At 34.9% G+C, this 20832-nt stretch overlaps 1 protein-coding gene and 1 pseudogene across 1 annotated transcript in view; one reads left to right on the top strand and one right to left on the bottom strand.

Annotated features, from left to right (window-relative positions):
- Positions 1 to 20832, bottom strand: part of COL25A1 (collagen type XXV alpha 1 chain) — a 419343-nt gene that overhangs the window by 375916 nt on the left and 22595 nt on the right. The window lies entirely within an intron of this gene.
- On the top strand, positions 18688 to 20258 carry LOC105067974 (small ribosomal subunit protein eS1-like; annotated as a pseudogene).

The following is a 20832-nucleotide window of genomic DNA, read 5'->3' as shown; positions in this document are numbered from 1 at the left end:
TTAGGCAGGAAAGCAAAAGAGTTCACCATATTGTATAGTATCGGAAGGCCACTTCTGGTACCATATTTCCAATAATTCTCAAAATAAAATAAAATTTGATCATCAGCTAAATGGTAAGGTTTTTTTTCATTCAGAAAATGTGTAGACAGTAAAATTAATTTTTGCAGATCAAATCCATCTTGGGTGAATGTGTACAATTGCAACTAGCTTGATCACAAACAACTTTTGAGGCATCTTCTCAAACTGGAGTTCACATTCCTCAGTGGGATATCAGTGCACAGGGTACCAACATGATGCATACTCCCAAAGCATTCAGTTCATGTGAATAGTTGAGGGATAGCTGAATTTTTGTAATCCTAAGTTTTTTCCATTTATTTTTAAAAAAACATGGAATAGAAAAAGCAGTCAGGAATAACTAAAGAAGACTGCAGAAGTTTTAGTTCCAAGTCTATAAATACTCCAAAACTTTTTTTTTTACCAATTTCTCAATTTTTTTCCAATTTCTCAGAAGCTTCACTTCTAGACCAGTGTTTGGCTGATATAATGTTAATGCTCATGGGGGGTTTGTGGCAGAGTGGCGAGAATACTGGGAATTCAGAGACCTAAGTTTGACATCTGACTTGCCAGCATCATATGGGAATCTTGGGCAAGTCCCTTTCAATCCTTAGGCCTCAGTTCTTTCCTCTCTAAAAGGGTGTGCACTAGATCATACCTAAATCATCTTCCTACTCTACATTCTGAAATTATTTTTAATATTTTACCCTTGAGACACTGGAGTCCACAGAAGTTAACTGAAACAGGGAAAAGTCTCCTGTGGGTCATTTCCAAATCCCTAGTAAGAGCTTAGCTAACGTGACCACGCTGACTAGTTCCCCTGCAGCAAATACTACCAGGCTCAGCTATCTACAAAGGAAGTGCTTCATATCGTCCTGTCTGAAGTCAGTTTTTTGCTGAGATACTTTCTCTTCACAACAGCATGTTCAATCAAATGAAATTCCTATTCTAATTGCTACATAAAAGAACAACCATTATATCATTCATAACATCTGTACAAATAAAATTTCTAGATAGGTAAAGGGTTTGGAAAACTCTCTATTTCACATATCATGTTTCCACAGCCTGTCTTCATACTGCTCTTAAGAATCCAATTTGAAGATAAATTTTCACCCCCAGTCTGAAATGTAATTTCACATAAAACCAGTTTATTATTACATTTCTTTGTAGTTCCTATCTTATATTTTTAAAGTATTAACTCATTCCACGTTTAAAACAGAAAGGCAATCACTGTGCTATTTAACCATGAAAGATGATAATGCACAGCTTAACATCTGGCAGGCAAAAGAAAATCATGGCTATTCCCCCTAACGTCAAAAGCGCCCCCACCAGGGAAACAACTTGAACTGAGGGGAAATATCTGAATAGGAGCAACGGGAACAAAAGGAACAAATAACATTTTGTAAGGGACTACCATGTTTTGAGCCTTTTTCCTGGACTTATTTAGTGCTCATAATAACTCTGTAAGGTAGATATCGTTCCCATTTGTAAATGAGCAAGCTAAGATCCAAGATACTGCTATTCAACAGCTAATGTGTAGTTGGGATTCAGGCCCAGCTCTGTCTCCCTCCGTGAGGTTACACTGTCTCTGCATTATAGGTCATTGGACGGCATACCCACTCTATAATGAAGCGGGCATGGAAAAGAAAAAGAAATGAGTTCTAGACTGAGACGCTGAAGATGGTGCACTGCAGGGAAAAAACTCTGAAGGAGGAAGTAGCTAAGAGGAGAACCAAGATTTAACAAGAGTTACCAGCATAAAGAAGGAAAGAGAATTGAAGAAGGTTGGTTGAAATATTAAGCATTTGGAAGTTGGTTATATATGAGGACAGACTACCTTTTGATGATATCACCATTAACCTAAGTAAAACAGCTGTAAGTCATCACGGACACCATCTTCCCCTCACCAGTTGGTCACAGAGCCCAGTTGGATCCTCCTTTCTGGCAGTCCTCTCCATTCTTCCTGCCCCCACCCAACCTCAGGCCCTTGTAATTTCACAGTTGAAACCTGCAGTAGTTGGGTCTCACATCTTCCAGTCTGTGTTCTGTAAACTTTCTATAGCTTAATCTCTCCAAAACTCTGACGCAGAAACCAAAATCGTTTTCCACTAACCATACAACATTCATCCTCATATTCTGTTCTGTTACCTATATGCAGTCTTATATTTAACTGCTCCCCATTATGCTGTCCATCTTAAACTTCTAGGTCAATTATATCTCAGTAAAACTGGAACAAATTTAAAGTTTTAAGAGTTGAAAAAATAAACGCATAAATATATGAACTGCTCCCCAATTTGGCCCTAGTCAACCTTGTGCACTCTGTGACCATTATACTAGCTGTTGGACTTTGGGCAAGTTAATCTACCTGTGCCTACAGTTTATCATCTGTAAAATGGGGGTAAATAATATAAAAAAACAGTACTTGACTCATATAATTATTTTGAAAATAAAATGAGCTAATGTATGTAAAGCACTTGAAACAGAGGCTGCACTGCTCAGTAAGTCTTTAATAAACATTAACAATCATTATTATCATTTTAAGTGATTGTTTTTATTACCTTTCAGCCAAACATTGTATAAACCACAACACAAATATTACTAACAGTATTAACAGTAATGAAAATAATAATGGCATTGGAGACATTAAAATTTGAACACATGATAATCTGGCTCTAGAGTTATGCTTTAAACACTATGTTGCAATGCGATGAAGAAATAATCAGATAAAATATAACCCCAAGCATGTGTTCTTGCTATTTCTGCTATCTGAAGGATCCTCTCATTCTTAAATTATCAAATTCTTAAATATAATCATTAAAAATCCAGTCCAGTTAGGGCCCTTTTCAAGATATCTTCTCTGAGTTTTCTAGCCAAAAGTTATGGTTTAACAATTTTTAATTCCATCTGCACTTTTATCTTATTTTTAATTATAATTTTAATTATAATTATTTTTAATTATAAAATTTTTAATTTTAATTATAATTTTTAATTATAAATTTTAATTATAATTATAACCCACTATATTTTCATATTACTTGAAAAGTTTACAAATCACTTTCAAACACATCAACTTCTTATGTTCTATCTCCCTGGCTAAGGTTCTTGAGGGCAGGGGTGGGGACTTAAACTTCTGAGCCACTTCAGTATACACTAGGTACAGTGCCTGTCAAAGGACAGATCCCTGTACATATCGGTGTAGGAGTCAGTGGTTACCCACGTGCAAGCAGTTTCAACAAAGTGACTGAGAAAAAAATTAACTTGCACAATGAGAAAAATCAATCAAGGTGTTCAGAGACTAAATCCTGTTTTTACTTTAAGAAATAGTTTTCTAATTTCAAAACAATCAATTTTCATTTGAAATGCCTGTGGCTGCAAAGTATCATCTGATTCTCCTAAACATACTGTTGATACTTCTTGATTACTAGAAAAATGGGGCTTCATTGCCATGATGACTAAAAGAAATACCTGTAGACAGGCACTACAATTATGTCACTGGGGCTAACGACATTTTCCTCTCCTACATTTTTATTTTGATTTAATATATAAAGCCCAAAGGTTATGTTGATTAATTTCAATTTCAGAAGGCATTGTCCTAGTTCTGTTGCATTAGGAATGCCACATTAAACTATAAAAAAGGATCTTCCAAATGGTTTTGAACAATCCCCCAAAGACTGCAGTTAGGATTACCAAAAGCATCAATTCAAATGTGAGGCATATATTTATTTTTATACGGCCAAATATTTACATTTATATAAACAATCTTTGATGTGTATGCAGGCAGAGAACTACTATCTACTTCCATTTTTTATAGCTATCTCTGACATCTTTCTCCATTTAACCCCATTAAAGTAATGCTAGTTTCAAAACAACAGTAAAAGAAAAACAGAAAGGAAAAGACAAACGATACAGCCAGAGGCTGCCTTATCATTCATGCGTTGCTTGCACTGAAGGAAGAGTTTTGAAGATAAAGATTTGGTGTGTGACTAACAAGAGATGAATGAACATCTTCTGAAATTTTCCCTTGGAGAACTAAAATTTCAATTTATGACTCAAGGGTGCAGCTGCATCAGGTACAAAGCAAGAACAGGTGAAAAAACCTCTTCTTCATTCAATCCAGTTCCTTATACAAAGATTCCTACATTGTCAACATCAACATCGTAAATATGTTTCCTTTGAACTGCTGGATATCATACTTTAAACACTTAAAAATATCATTTTATTCAATGAGTGTAGAGCATCAGAGGACAAGAGAAAATAAATTTTCCTAATAAATTGATTCCTTAACTTGGAGAGAGCTACATAGCAAAGTGAACAGGGAACACAGTCGATCCAATTTAAAGAATTGGGTAAAACAGGGAAGGAAAAAAGGTTTTGAAACTGAAAAAGTAAGTAAATATTTCTACTTTTATAGATAACCAATATTGCTTTGAACATATCCTATCCCCTCCAAACGTCTTATCTTAAAGTTATACTATTTTTTAAATGTCTGATTATAAGAAAGAAGTATATGAAATAGGTAGAAGTATTATAGAAATCATGGTATATCTTTACCATATAAATATTGAGAATAACATTTATAAAGATTTTTAAGAACATGGAAAATGTTTATTGAATAATGTTAAGTGAAAAAATAGAATAAAACATCTATAGCACATCCTCTCAACTATGTAAAAACATTTAACATTTTTTTAAAAAGGAAATGATAAAACATTAACAGCCATTGTCTTGGGTTGGTAGAACTATCTTTCCTATAATTTCTTATATTCTACAATTTCCCCCAACAAGCTTATAGTATTACCTTCATAACTGGGGTCAGGGTTGGAAATCAACACTAAAAGAAAAAGATTTTCAAAATTTGGTTCAAACATAAAGTACTAACCCAATTCATTTCTGTATCTAAATGCCATCTGTAAATTTATAAAGAATGATACAAACTATTGTTATAACTGTTATCATTGCAAAAATAAAGCAACCAAGGGAGATTTACTATGAAAACTAGGAGGTAATACAAACCATAAAAATGTTTAAGCAGCCTTATTTCAAATTATAGTATTTCAAAGTATCTTTAACTCCTTAAAGTCAAAAACAGCATTCCTCAATGCCAATATCATTTTATGTTTATTACACATTACCATGCCATCATTTAAGACATGAGTGTTCAATTTAGTTCAGAACTGAGATACAACTACATGAAATAAGCAACAATGCAAAAAGATAAACGATTCAAGGCTGTATCGGAGGTCAATATGAAGAAGAAATTAGTATGGCTAGTCTGTCAGGAAGGCTTTGTTAGAGAGGTGGGAAAGGGGAAAATAAAGCAGTTTGTTAAAATAGGATCTGAGGATTATCTGTAATTGAACCACTGAGCAAACTAATTTAAAACTGTTAACCAGATAGTGATTAGAATTAACAACGCTATACTGTATATTTGAAAGTTGCTAAGAGAATAGATTCTTACAAGTTCTCATCACAAGAAAACAAATGTTTTTTAAATAGCACTCCTCACAGTGTACAGTTTAATGTTGACACATTATGCATGCTAAATAAGTATTTCTTGAATGGAAATCAGCTTTTAATATAAAGAAATTAACTATGTTCCCTTCTAATAGGTAGCAATGCCCCTTGAGCATCTCTGAAGTGTCTGTCATTGCAAATCATCATTAACATAATAATAGTATAATCATCTAATATTCTGATACACAGTAATTTTAAGTATCTTGGGCTCATGTTATTTCCCTCTTGTTCTCCTATAACAAGGCCTTTTTGATCAACCTGTGGATGAACAGTAAGAGAACATGCCTTTAAGTTTAGCCTGATCTGAATTTCTGACTGTACATCTTCAGAGCATTTCCCCCCTTTTCCCATGCATTTACCTACTCTGTTCTTAAATACATGATATAATGCAAGCTCTAAAACTCTCCCATCCTAGCCATAACCAAGTTTACCTATTGAAAAAAAGGTCGTTTTTTGTACTAATAACTACTGTAGGCCAGGAAGACCCATTTCTTTCAGTTTATTAGCAAAAGTTATTAATTAAAAAAAAAAGTCATTAAACTTGCAAAGTGTGTATTCCTTCCTTTAGAGTTTCTTTGATCATAATTAAGCCCAATATGGACAAAATTCCAAAATAGATATATATTTTTAAGCTCTTTGTGACAATAGCATTTTATCAGAAGGAATGATTTTCTGGCAATTTGTCCATCAAAACCTTTTAGACTAAGGGCAATATTTTTTAAATCACAAATTATGAAATCCTTTACAATATATCATGCAGAGATTTGCTGGAGATATATTTCAAAAGAACACAATAATGAGCCTTAAGAGCAATAATCCTTTCATTGTATTCAGTACTAATCAAGTTTTGATTAATCCTGGTTTATGACATAAAGGATGGCATACTCAGAAAGTTTCAAATACTAGCAATAAAAATAATTAAGGATTAGAAAATAAGATATGATATGAAAAAGAGGGAGGGAACCTTGGATATTGGAGGAAAACAGAAAAACTTGGTAATAACATAAGTAGGTTATAGATCTCTTAATTTCACGTAAGAAAGATCAGAAATGAGTTTATATTGCAGCAAAAAGAAATTCAGGTTAGATACTAGAAAGAACTGTCTAATTTGAGGTATGTTGGTCCCTGTAATCCATTACTGTGGAAAACTACAGACTCCTCCAGTGGAAGTTGTTATGAGATTGATGGATAGGTTGATAATCTACACATTGTTTAAAACAAAGTCCTCTCTACCTGTGGAATTTTATACTATATTCCTGCCTTATTTTCCTGCACCAAGCCCTGTGTGTCTACAACTAACATTTTCTAAATTTTCTTCTTTCATGCTACTCTGAGAATGTACTTTGCAGAGTAACATAAGAGCTATTGTGCTCTATCAAGAAAAAAAAAGTACACCTCAATCATTCATTCATGAAATATATATTTGCTAAGTGTCCTCTATAGGCCAAACACCATGAGAAACCCTTGGCATGCAATGATGGGCAAGAGAAAGTCCCTTCCAACATGTATTTTAAAGTCAAATGGAACAGACAAACCATCTAACAAGCAATAACAAAAAAGGATTATTAAGTGCAGAAAAAAAGTTTAAGTACTGAGTTCTATGGAATCCAGACAGAAACACGTAAGAAGGAAAACAAGCTCCAGGAAGAAAGTGAAGTTTAAGCTGGAACTGCAGGCTGAGGAGGGTGAAGAGTCTCCCATGACATCATGAGCAAAGGCAGGTCCAGAGGTTGAAAGAGAGCACACAACAGGAGAGAACAGAAGATAGTGCAGTGTGGCACAAGGGCAACCAGAAGGGGGAGTGATGAGGCTAGAAGGCTGATGGAGGAGGCCCCATCAAAGTTCCTGTTGAACATGCTCACATGCTTGGGATTTACCAGATTTCACCTTAGAAGGAGTACTCTGGCTACGGTGTGGAAAACGGACTGGAGGAGAGCAATAACGGAGTAAGGGAAACCAGGTAGTAGGCTGTTACCCTCACCCAAGGAAAGATATTGGTAAGCAGGATGAGAGAAGTAGCAGAAGGAGCAAAGAAGAACAGACAGACCTGAGAAATTAAGGGAGAAAACAGGACTCAGTAGATGAAAAATTATAGAGAGTGTAGAAAGAGTCAAGAATAGTTCTCAAGTGTCTTGTTTGGACAGTGAGTGCCATTCACTAAGAGAGGTACAGAGGGAGGAACAAATTAGATTTTATTTATTTCTTATGTATTAGGGAATAATAAATTCACTGGAGCTACTTTGAGTTTGAGATGCCCAACTAGCAATCAGGCTTATCAAACTCCTCAAAAGAGATTTCAAATGAAATCCAGCAACATATGGTTTCTGCCTCTGATGTTAAGTAATTAATGAATTGTATTATATTTTATAGAGAACAACATCACCTTTGTTGAAGGAATTAAATGTTTTCCAACTTAGAAACAGTCTTGCTAAAAGACAGGTTAATAGGTGTATACCATAATTTCTAGTTAATCTATTCATAATGTCTTTTTTTAATAAAAAAAAAATTGAAAGCAAGTTCAGGTTCAAGTCCATGAATCACACTCTTGTTCAGACATTTCTGACATTTCCAATTTTAACTATGTCACTAAGATTGAAAAAGTCATGATTTAGTAAGCTGAGCAGTGCTCACTGATCATCTGGGATTTAATTAGAAAATCCTCAAGTTTTCAGGGCAAACCATGAGCTATATCAGTTCAACTCTCCTGCTCAAATCTATTAACCTATTTATTAAAGTTAGAGAACCGAGACACTGCAAGGTACTCTGCATGGGCTAAAACTCTGGACTAATGATCATATCTGTAATAAACACACTGAACTGAAGGCCAAGGGACAATTTAAACAGCACTGCTTTCTTTAACAAACCAAGAATGCTTTCTTTTCAGTATTTCTTTTCAACTAATCGTTAAATTTTCTTGTAATCTTTTTATTAAAATGACCTATAATTAAGGCAATAGATACCTATTCCTACATGTAATTTCTTGATGTAATAACAGTATATACTAAAGAGGAGCAGGAAGTGTTTGCATTTTCAAATTACTTGAACCATAAAAGGAATTAAAGGTATAACAAAGAATACGAATGAATGTCAGGGTTCTTCCATAGAGGAAGAGCCATTGTTGTGGCTCTATGCTACATACCACCAGACCTTCTTAAATTTTACTTTCAGAATAATTCATCTGCTTTTTCTAATCATCTGCCTACTAAAAGGTTGTTAAAAACAGGCAACATTAAGAAGAAAGTACTCAGAAAATCAACCTAAAAAAATAAAAGAATTAAATGATGTATCAAATTTTACTGGAATACTTGTTTAAAATGACAGAAACTACAACCAAGCCATATCAGTGAATACAGCCCTTTTTCTGTGTTCCTCTAATATTAACATAATGCTTTTCCACACTCCTTCTAGTCTCCCAGATATGTTTCTGTTTCCTACCCATCCTCCCTGCTACTATTACTACCTCCAAACATTTCCTCTGCTAAAATTTTTTTAACAGTCTCTGTTTTTGGAGTAGTTGGTATAACGGTTAAGAGCTAAAAGCTTGGACTCCAGAATAAGACAGCGCTAACCTCCGCTTTATAAGTCATATGATTTGTGGAAGTTATTTAACCTTTTGGGGGCTTATTTATCCTATCTGTAAAACTGAGATAATAGGTTATTGTAAGGATTAACGAGACATTAAACGAAAAAGACTTAACACTTGGTACTTGAAATAATGCATATTAGCTATTACTTGTGTCATTTGCTTGGAAGGCTACGGAAGAGCAGCCGAGGAAGTAGACAAGCTACAATTATTCTCTGGAAATAAAGAAGTGAAGATAAATGACCTTCAGAAACCCACACATGACAATGGAGTGTTTCAAAGAAAGAATGCCAATATTAAGCTTGTGCCTTAAGCATGAATTCCAGTATTCTAAAAACGCCCCATTGACCCCAAAATATACTCTATAGCTTGCTAATGTTGTTGGCACTAAATTTATCAAGATATGGAGACCAGGAGAGAATGTATTAATAATCTAGGACTTTATTTCATAAATAAATGGTTGCCTCCTGAGCAGTCAGCATGACTCCCTCAGTCTGTAACATTTACACCAATACACTACCATCTAAAAAGGCATTCTCTGGGGGGGTAGGTGGAATATATATATATATATATATATTTAATGGGTATTCACTGTAGGAGAGAGGAGAAAGATTATTCTCAACCACAGGAAAAATGACATAAAGTGTGGATACAAATCTTTTCCTGTAGAGTTGAGTTACATGTTTCCTTCATGTGAAAACCAAGTAGCAATTATAGTTATAAACTAAACCCATGACTTTTATTGTGTCAGCCTTTTGGGAGTCTTCTGAGAGCCTTTACTCTTGTACTTCAAGCTTATTCTGCATTATGTCTTAATTAGATTAAACTGCATCACTTGAATCTGAGATCATCCTAAGTCACATGGTGGAGAAGCTAATGCTGAGCTACAGCTCTTTAAAATCAGATGGGAAAAGTCTACAAGGTTTTTTGTAGGTCTGTTAAAAATTGTCAATTTAGTCACCTTTCCAAATATACTATCAGAAACCCCCACTTATTTAGCATTATTGGTGGCAAATACAAGCACAGATTCTCATTTCTATAAATGGCAAAATAAGAAGGCCTAATACATCAGGTTAAATCCCATATTTACCCACTATTTGAATAAAAGTTTTCCAAAATCATAGTAAACAAAAAACATTTTCACATTCAAAACATTAAATCTTCTTCCCTATTCAACTGTATTTACAAGGATCCAGGGATCTAAAAAAGAAAAACAAATCAAAGAAACTAGAAAATAACCCAATTTTTAAAAACTGTTCAATGTCCCTGATCAAGCTAAACAAAACTCCATTGTCAGTTTTCAGCATAATAATCAACCAATATATTTTAACTCTTTGTTTTGTTTTTTTTTTAATTTAGTCAGTACAGCTTTGTATATGCCCCTTATGGATAACACAGTATAAGACAGCCTAGAAGAGCTTTAATCAAACCTGACTTCATCTGAGGTTTGGATTAGCCCACATTGTCTTATCTTACCTATGACATCCATTCAGCCAGATCATTTTGTTAATATGGAAAAATTGTGCGTTGTGGGAAAGATTATTTGGGGGAAAATCTAAAACTTTAAAATGTGGAACTTAATTCACCATAAAATCTGGACTGCAAGTAAATCATCCCATTGATTAAAATTCACCTTTAAAAAATTTTTTAAAGAAAGGTGTGAATATCTGAAATATATTACAAAGAGAACACTGTTTTTACAAAACCCAATTATTTTTGCCCCAAGTAATAGTACAAGAGGTAATAGTACAAGAGGTAATAGCATTAAGCGATTTGGGTGACCAAAGGACATCTGTCTGCAGTTATTTGAGCTTTTTTCCCCCTTTGTTTTGTTTTCATTTCAAGGAAATGTTACAATTAGGGAACATATTTATGCACATTTAATCATGATGCTTGTATTTTATGTTGCAAATTACTGCTGTTATGAGGTCGAAAAGTGGTGACCACTGTCCAAATTAATAAAGCATATGGAACATATATACTTGCATGCATAAGCCTCACAAGAAATAGGTTAGTATGCTTTCTTCTGACTAGATGAGCAGTTTTCTAGAGAAAAAGACATCTTTTATCTTTATATTCTTGTACAGTGAACCTGTGTAACTTATTCAAAACCAACAACATATTCTAAAGTGAAATAAGTAGAGCCAAAGACATGCACAAATGTAATACTGTTGTTCATGAAACAAAAAGATTACAAGCCAATCATGATAAACTAATATGAATGAACCCATAAAGGTTATTTGCTAAATAGGACTACTTCCACCACGCAGGGGGGATAAAAGCTGGCCTCACAGGTGTGAGTTGGCTCAACAGAAGGACAAGCTCTGCGGCCTCTGAGATCCGAAGATCCCTTGCTGTGGAGACCACCTCCTCCTGGTTCCCTCCCTCACAGTGACTCACCCTTGCTACTCCTTTGTCCCTCCATATAAATCTGTAAAGCCTTGAGGGGCAGGACCCTCTCCTGGACCCTTCCCCTGTAGGAGGCAGTCCAGCCCTGCTTCATGACAGCTCAGGTGTTTTGAGCTACTTCTTCACTCTCGAGCTTTTTCTCAATTATCCCTATTCCACATTTATACTACACAACTCCAACAATTTATGTGACCAGGCCCTTTTTGCACAAAATTACACCGGTTCATTTACTCTGTAAATATCTATCAAGACTCTTCCATGTGTCAGGCCATGTTTGATGCACTGAAAAATCTACGGCATAGCATTCTTTCAATAAGCACTAGCATTTAAAGACCAAAGGCATCTAAGACTTAGCCAGCACAATTATATTCCATTTATTGAACACCTTCCTATGTGCCAGCATTACGCTAGAAGCCTACCATGTGTTGTTTCTAATTCTTAATGGAGATTAATATATCTCTTTTAAGGATGAGAAAACTGAGGCTGGATAGATACCAGTCATTTGCCCCAGGTCAAGCAGTTGATGAGTAGATAAATCAGCATTAGGGCCAGCTCTATCTGGTTCCAAAGCCTGAGTTCTGCCCACTGGCTACACCACTGCTGCCTCAGTGGAAAATAACCAACATCCTTTTTTGCATTAATTTAGAATACAGTGCTAGTTTTCTTTTTTATTATTATTTTTACTCAAAAACACTTACATGCAACATTTCTAATAACAGAAAAGCAAGGGCGAAATGTAAATTTAGTGAATGCAAATAAAATAATGTTAGCTGTTAAAGGAAACTGGGAGAGAAAATGTCAGATTTTATAGTGTACTACATGCTATTTTATCTAGCTGAAAATGGTATTATTTCCTCTGGCCTTCTTTTCTCTGTGGCTTTAAATAAGCGGCTATTAAAAAGAATAGTCTTTCCCTCGCTAAAATAAATTAGGTGAATATAGCTCTTTCACTTGTGTGATGAAACATTCCCAGGAGACCAACTATGTCAACTTCTACCTTGTCTTCACAGTAATGTGAAAATCCTGTCTACCATCTTGGATTTGGTCTTGTGAGGCCTAAATTTTCAAAGCCTCTGTAATTCATTATATTAAATATTATTGAGTACCAGTTGCATGCCATGAACTATGCAGAAGAGAAATTTGACCAGCACCTTTCCAGGGAGTTCATTATATAAAAAACTTCAACCCTGGTCACCATAGTTATTTTTCATACTGATGAGTTACTTTTTACTTCAAATTTTAAGATGGAGCTGAGAACCTGCAGAGAAAGTATACAACTTTTACAGTATTCATGCTAAACTTTTTCAAAGAATTGGCAGGGGAAAAAAAATCCGAAATCCTCTCAAAATTCTATCAATGTTTTCATTTTAAACACTTTTTTTCTGGAAATTCTCACTTAACTTAGCATGCAGTGCATTTTTGTAAATTTTTTAAAAGTTGAGTTAAGAATCCAGAAGTCTCTTTCCAGCTGCATCACAATAAAATAGAGGGGGCTGAAGTTTTTCATTAATGTGTGCAACAGTGCACAAATGAACCACCACTTTCTATGTGCCATTACTAAAATACATCAAATTGTTACTGCCCTTACATGGCCAAATTTTAAAGCAAGAATATACCTTGGAAGTCATTTAATCCAACTCCATTATTCAAAGGATATAGAAAAAAAAGTTAATTATGAGAGCATTATCTAGGATTAGCCATATAATCATTTTTGTAATATGAGTTCATTGATATTTGTATTTGTTTCCCAACTCTTCCTAAAGCTCTTTGAAAGCAGGGGGTTTTCCATCAAACATACATTGAGCATGTGCTATGAGGGAGGCACCGTGCAGGCCCGACAGGCCCAACAACAAATACTTGAGATGGGACGAGGTATTACTATGAGAGTGCTATAGCGAGTCCTCAATAGAGCTTCTACCTTGTCTGGAAGATCTGGGAGGAGGCATATCATCTAAACAGACATTTGAGCAGGTCTTGAAGGGTGAGCAGGCATATACCAGGCAGAGGAGAATGGAGAACATTCCACTGGATTACTTCCTTTGTAACCAGCTCCCCAACCCATCAGCCCACTAAAAGAACCCATGCTTACCAGAGTCTCAATTTACACAAGAACAAAGATTATTGCAGTTGTCCAAATTACTAAATAGAAGTCTTCCAACAAAAGGTAACAAGATTTTTTTTAACTAAAAGTGAACTGACTATGTAAGAAATAAATCTCCAGGTTTTTATTAAACTAAATGCTAATCACTGAAATTTTAAATTTACCTCAAATTAGCCAAGTGCCACACAGAATCTTATATAGTCATGTGGAAGAACTAAATTGGCACTGAACTACATCAGCAAATTGGGCCACTGAATGATTATTAATATACAGAAAATTAATGTAACCTTTCCATTTCTTGCTTGCCAGAAGATAATAAAAGGCCAAGGTTTCAAAATAATGTGTTTTCATATGATTATTACTTCTGAATAGACATAATTAGTTGGTTGAAAGCAATTATGTTTGAGCCAAAGGTTTCCAATATTATCAAAAGTAGTAAAGGCCATCCTTCTCAGTGCGTCAGCAACCCTACTTAAAGGAAATAATTACTCTTTGCGTCAGCAGGAGACCCATCCTAGTAATTAGAAAAAGAAAAGGCTAACACCTCCACCTTGGGCAGGTGGCATTACCTCTGGGTCTCAGTTTTCTTCTATGCAAATTGTGACAGTAATGCCTGTCATATCTGCTGTCCAGGGTGTTATAGAGATCAAATGACTGTAAAAATAAAGAATTGTTAAAGGACATTTCTTCTTCACATGGCAAAAAGTAGGACTGCCTGACACACAAACCTGACTCCTCTTTCCTCTGAATAGCATATACAGTCAGTACCACACACCTTAAAAAAATCAATCATGTATTATGTTTCTTTGTATATACATTACAGGGTTCCAAATTTTTCAAAGCATCTTTTATTTTCCTGTCAATCAAATGTTCTATTTATTTTTTTGTTAAAAAAAAAATCTTGTAAATCAAAATTTAATTAAAAATCTGCTGAGAGATGAAATTTAAATAATTTAACAGGATTCTAATAAATTAAACAGCTATTCTATTTAGCTTTAGACTGATTTACAGAGGGAGAAATCATTTCCATAGATTAGTCGACAACTATGGAAAGCAGATTATTATCTTCCATTTAGTGAACACATAAAGATTCTTTCATCTAACATTATATATTAATATTGTTGAATATGTGGGAAATATGCCAAATCCTAAGGGAGAGAGGAATCACCTAAAGATGCTAAAAATTATCTCACCAATTTATTTCTGTTAAAATAGTTTAAGAATTCAGAGAAATATATAACACTATCTTTTTTTATAGTTAAATTAAGTACTTAAGACTTGAAAATATAAATAGAAAAATCATATTCTATATATAACTGAAAAATAACTACTAAATTCAGCAAGTAAAACTGGTACAATAGATATTTAAGTAGGTTGGTACAGTACATATGGTTATAATACTTACAAATTGTCTGGAACCATTATACTGTGTATCTTATATAATACACAGATGATTAACTTTATGAAACTTTTCAGCATGTGTTAGCACAGTAAAAACCATTGATTATATTTTACCACAAATAATTGAGACCCAGAGTTATTGATTATTGAACTTTCTTTTGATTGTGTTTAAAATACAAAATTAGGTTTTACACAGAAGGGACATGTATCTACAATGGCCCTCTTCATGGAGCCAATGTTTTACTAAATACCTTTTTGTCACTCTACAAAAGGGCAGGCTTAGCATCCCAACAAAACAGCTGAAAAGACAGTAGCAACGAGTAAATGTCCCCCTGCTGGGTCTATAAAAAGTGTATGTTCCCATCGTGAAGAAGGCGGGCATGTGGCGTGGTTGGGAAGCAACGACTGGCGCTATTGTGCATTGTGTACAATCTCAAGTGGAGAAAATCATCTGTCCTTTTGCCCTGAAAAAGGACCCCTGTGAGCCTCTTCTCATGGACCATTATGGTTTCCTTCAACCCTAACACTACACGGGCTTTGAACGGATGGCTGCCTGTCACAAAAGTTCATCACAAGCCACTTTTCCCCAGAGGTTTCATAGGGTTTAGTCTGAGGTGACCAACCATGGCTTAACAAAAAGATTAGTGTGTCTGGGCACAAAGCAAGACAGAGATATGAGTGACCCTCTTTGTAACATCTTGCCACAGAGAATAGAGAACAGTGAATGTAGTCAACTGTAGAATATGCAGACGTGTCTGAGGGAGAAGAAAAGAGGATTGGAGAGGGCATCTGTCTTCACTTGGAAACAAGTGCTCTTTAATGCCAAAAGGCATTTTCCCAGAGTCTTAGTAATTGTTTTCTTCACTCTTTATATAAGAAATATTAATAGAAATGACAATTTCTCTTCAACTCCAGGCAAAATTAAGAATATAGCACAATGTTAGGTTTCTCTCTGTAAAGTTTTTTTTAGAAGGCAATCACTTGATAGAGCTGCAGAACTGTAACAGGCCCTGGGGGTGATCTACTCACCACCCTGATGCCAGAGCAGTAAAAGCCTTCCTAGAAAATCTTTGCTGGGAAGTCATGTGAGTGTTTTTCCTTCCTCTCAACTTCCCTCCACTGGGCAAACACCCACACAATGTTCAGTGTTAAGCTCAAAGACAATCTCTTCTACAGTCTTCCCTGGCTCACGCTTCTCCATCTGTACTGCTCTCATAGAACAGATAACATTTCATTGTGCTTATTACACATGTGTCTCCTTTTACTAGACTGTGAGCTCTCATGGATAAAGATTATGTCATATTATTTTGTACACCTAAGACAGAGTTTGACACATAGTATGCATTTAATAACTATTCGTACTGTAATTCTTGAACTCTCCCAATGAAGGACAGCCCACCACATCAAAAGGAAGCCATTTTTAAATAATCTTGTTGGAGGAGGAGGGACACCAAGATTCATTCCCTGTTACCTTCTGCCCAGATTCAAGTTCTGCCCTGCAGGTCTAAGCAGACATGGTCCACCACACATCCGATGACAACTGCTCCGCTTTCCTCAACATCTCTACCACCATCTTTAGCCCTTGTCTTTTTCAAGCTAAATGTTCCCATTTTCTTCAGCTGTTATTACAGATAAATTTTAGATGTTTTTCATCCTCATTGCTTTTCTCTAGAACTGCTCTAATTTGTCAGTATTTCCTTTAGAGCTAAACAAAATGCTGTGTGTGTGGTTCAAACTGTGCATCACACAGTAGAACTACCACCTACTTGCTCCAGGCATAGTGCTGTCACTAATGCAGCATTTTAGGTCCCCCTTCGCCTTCTCCTTGGTATCCTTCCACCCATGCTTCTGAAAGGGATGATTGAAAACTTCAGTGGGATTAGGACCTCTGTTCTCTCAGTGACAATATATTTAACCAAACCGACAGAAAACCCCTGTGTAAAGTCCATCATCATCCACACGTTCGTACTAATTTAGAACTTTCCTTAAAGCCCAAGGTGCTTCAAGTAATTAGCCTGATTGAAAGACGAGAGGCAGGAGTAGGGCAAGAGAGGGAGGAGGGGAAATCTTAGTGATTTCTTCAGTTTTGAAACAGAATTTTTTAAAAATTTCTCCTCTCAAAGTATCTAGCAACTAACTTGGATTTTTCCTGCATGTAAACATCAGAGCAATGTCCCAAGAAAATCTGCTTTCCTAAACTTAAACAACAAATGAGTCTTTATTGAAAATATTAACACATAGATAGATCACAGAGAAATTCCACTCAATAGTAAATACCTTGGAACCATCTTTCACAGAACTTAGATTATATAGCATTTCCATGTATCTGATTCTGCTTGTACAACCCAATATTTGAGTTTTCTGGCCAAATTAATACACCTTATTATTATGATGTCACACCATGACTTGCATGTAAATATTTTCTCAAATGTAATAATGTGCCATTATTTTAATGAACTTGAATTGAATCAGCACATCAGTTCAGGCCACCTCTCTGCAGCACAGTAATAGAACTTGATCTATGTAATTTCAAACCCTGTACAATCTGCTAGTCAGACAGCATGCAACTATGGGGCTTATAAATGTACAATGATTATACCATCTATCTAGCATTCATATTTCATATATGTTGAAATGGTATATTGAAATAAGAAACATTTGGCAGTTTCATCAAAGAAAAAGGCTGGTTGGCTTAAACTATTAATTTTTATTGAATTTAGTCCTGTAATTCCTTGGGTTTTTTTTTTTATGTTTTTCTTATGAAAGGTATATTTGTACAGCTGAATGGCCATTTACTGGTTCCTGCAGTATTCCGAAGAATTAAATATACTACCAAATACATGAGAAATGCATTTCTTATAAAATTTACAATATGCTACACTGAGTACTTAGGTCTGGCTAACTGTGAAAAATTGCTTTCTGTTAATGATGTAGTTAAAATAAAAATATTTTCCCCATGGAACACCTTTCAGTTTCAATTCTGTCCACGAAGAATTGGTGACCTGGACAAAAGGTTCACCTCCCTTGAAGAACTCTCTTGACAAATGGTTTTTCTTAAGAAAGTAAACTAATCCTCCAATTTGTTACAACTGGATTAATATTTGAGTTCAAATTCTGCTTTAATTATATCTGTAAGACTTTTGTAGTCAAGGACCAAGAAATGCAGTTGATTTAGTGTTTAGCCATAGGGAATGTAACTTTATGATTTTTTTAAAAATACACCTCTCTCATAATTAGAAGCACACTATGATTTCTTGAAAAGTAAAAAAGTATATAAGAACAAACAACCTAATATAAAAGATACTTCATAAAACAAGTTTTCTACAGACCAGACGAGTTCTGAAAATTCTACAATTAAGGGTACAAACATGAGTAGTCAGCTCTAATAAAGAAATCTCAATCTAATGATTCTAAGGATACTGAAGGATGGGCAGGTTGTAGCAGCTCACAAAGGGTCTACATCATCATTTGAGGAAGCTAGGGTTCCTAGCATTCATCCACAAACCGATCTGCACCCCTAGTTTCAGAGCAAACATATTCTCAGAAGCCGTCAGAGCAGAGCCAATGCAAGAACACTTCACTATTTGGTGATAATCCTTTTAATAGCTTGAATAATCACACTGAGATTCAAGTATTTGCCTTGGTCTTAAACTGGTGCCTTCCATACAAGTGAATGCTAACTCCCTCGGTCTCCTTTAGGACCAAAGAAAACATAAAAATATTAAGCACTTCAACAGGACTGAACAAGGAAGATGAAAATATGGAGCAAAATTTTCACTATTCCCTTCTCTTCACCAAAGTGCTTTACTATATGTTTAAAAGAGGTTTTAAGATGAGAAACAACCCAAATGTTCATCCATTAACAGTATTTTTTTAATTACACATCTATTCAGTGGAATTCTATTCAGCTGTTAAAGCAACAAAGGATGACAGTATCACCTATAAAATATTCTTGCCATAAATGCTTAACCTGAATCATATCAATTTTATAGTAAACACTCCCTTTTGGATCTCCAAGCAGCACTGTGACAGTTGGCAAGAACAGGAGCCTTATGGGAGGTAGCAAAGAGGGAGCCAAAAAGAAAATGGTTGGTCTGCTTTCTAAGAAAGATTGCTAGGATGTGAAAGCACTAGCTATGAGAACTATTGGAAAAACACTAGTCACAAGAACTCAAGGAACCAAAATTGACCTGATGGCCTCAAGGGTCATGTTTTTGAAATGAGCCTTGCTGATATGCAGAATTATAAAGTTGCATTTAGAAAATTCAAGATAATTACTGAGGATGTTCAGGGGAGAAAAATTGCATGACTAACTTCTGTGGTATGGATCTTACTTATGAAAAATTGTACTCTATGGTCAGAAAAATGGCAGACCATGATTGAAGTTTATGTTGATGTCAAGGCTACTGATAATTATTTACTTCATATATTCTGTGTTGTCTTTACTAAAAGTCTCAAAATCAGAGTCAGAAGATCTCTTATGTTAAGCACCAGTAAAGTCTGCCAAATCTGGAAGAAGATGATGGAAATCATGACCCAAGAGGTGCAGACAAATGACTTAATAAGTCGCCAAGAAATTGACTCTGAAGAGCACTGGAAAAGGCAAAGAAAAGCCTTCCCAATTTATTTCTCAACTCGTAATGCCTTCTTTAGAGAAGTTAAAGTGCTGAAGAATGATAAGTTTGAATTGGAAAAACTCATGGAGCTTCATCGTGAAGGTAGTAGTTCTGGAAATGCTCCTGGGAATGAGGCAGGTGCTAAAGTTGAGTGAGCTGATGGATACAAGCCACAAGTGCAAGAATCTGCTTAAAATTCAGACTTAATGGTGACAAATAAAAAGTCTTATTTCTGGGGAAAAAAGTTTACAGGAAACACAAGAAATAGAGTGAAACAAGTGAAATAACACTATGAAAAAGAAACATAAATTTGGAATGTGGGATATTCTATAGGACAACTGGCCTGGTCTCTTCAAAAAGTTTTTTTTTTTTTTTAAGTCAGGGAAGAAAATATTCTACCCTAAAAGGAACTAAAGAGGCATAGCAACCAAATGCAATGCATAAATCTTAAATTGATTTTAGTTTGGGGGAGAAAAACTTAGCTATAAAAGACATTCTCAATGTGGAACAATGGTCATCATGAAGAAAAAAATAGAATTGATCCTAACATACAACAGTAAGGAAATATTTAAAATAATTATAGTACTTTCACTATATAAACTATTTGTTAATAACAATAATAATCACAACTACTCTCAAAATATAGACTAATATAGTTTAGAATAAATGATATTTTTATAATATAACAGATTGACATGAAAAAACTCAAGATATTTTGACCCCTCCCAAAAAATTGGGGAAATTTAAATATAATATATGGATATTTAATGACATTAGAAAAGTATTAATTTTCTTAGGTATGATAACAGTGTTGTGGTTAGCTTTTTATTCTTAGAACATTTATGCTGAAATATTTAGTGGTGAAGTGTCATGATGTCTACAACTCACATTCAAATGGTTCAACAAAACATGCACGTGTATGTAGAGATGTAAATGTGTAGACAGGTAAAGAAAGCACATATAGGAAAAAATCAGACTTGGAATATTAAACAGGAAAAGAAATTAATTCATTGAAACAGTACCAGAAAACATTTTATGATATTTATCTGTTGGAGCTCCACCTTCATCCAAAATGGTGTACAGAAGTGCTTTTCTAAATAAACATAATTAACTATGAATTATAACATACTAGTCACCATTCACCAGTTTTCAAA

Source organism: Camelus bactrianus, chromosome 2 (assembly GCF_048773025.1).
Source record: "Camelus bactrianus isolate YW-2024 breed Bactrian camel chromosome 2, ASM4877302v1, whole genome shotgun sequence".
In the NCBI taxonomy this organism is placed as follows: Eukaryota; Metazoa; Chordata; class Mammalia; order Artiodactyla; family Camelidae; genus Camelus; species Camelus bactrianus.
Note: the sequence above shows the minus strand (reverse complement) of the source record. Positions and strands in the feature narration are given on the sequence as shown.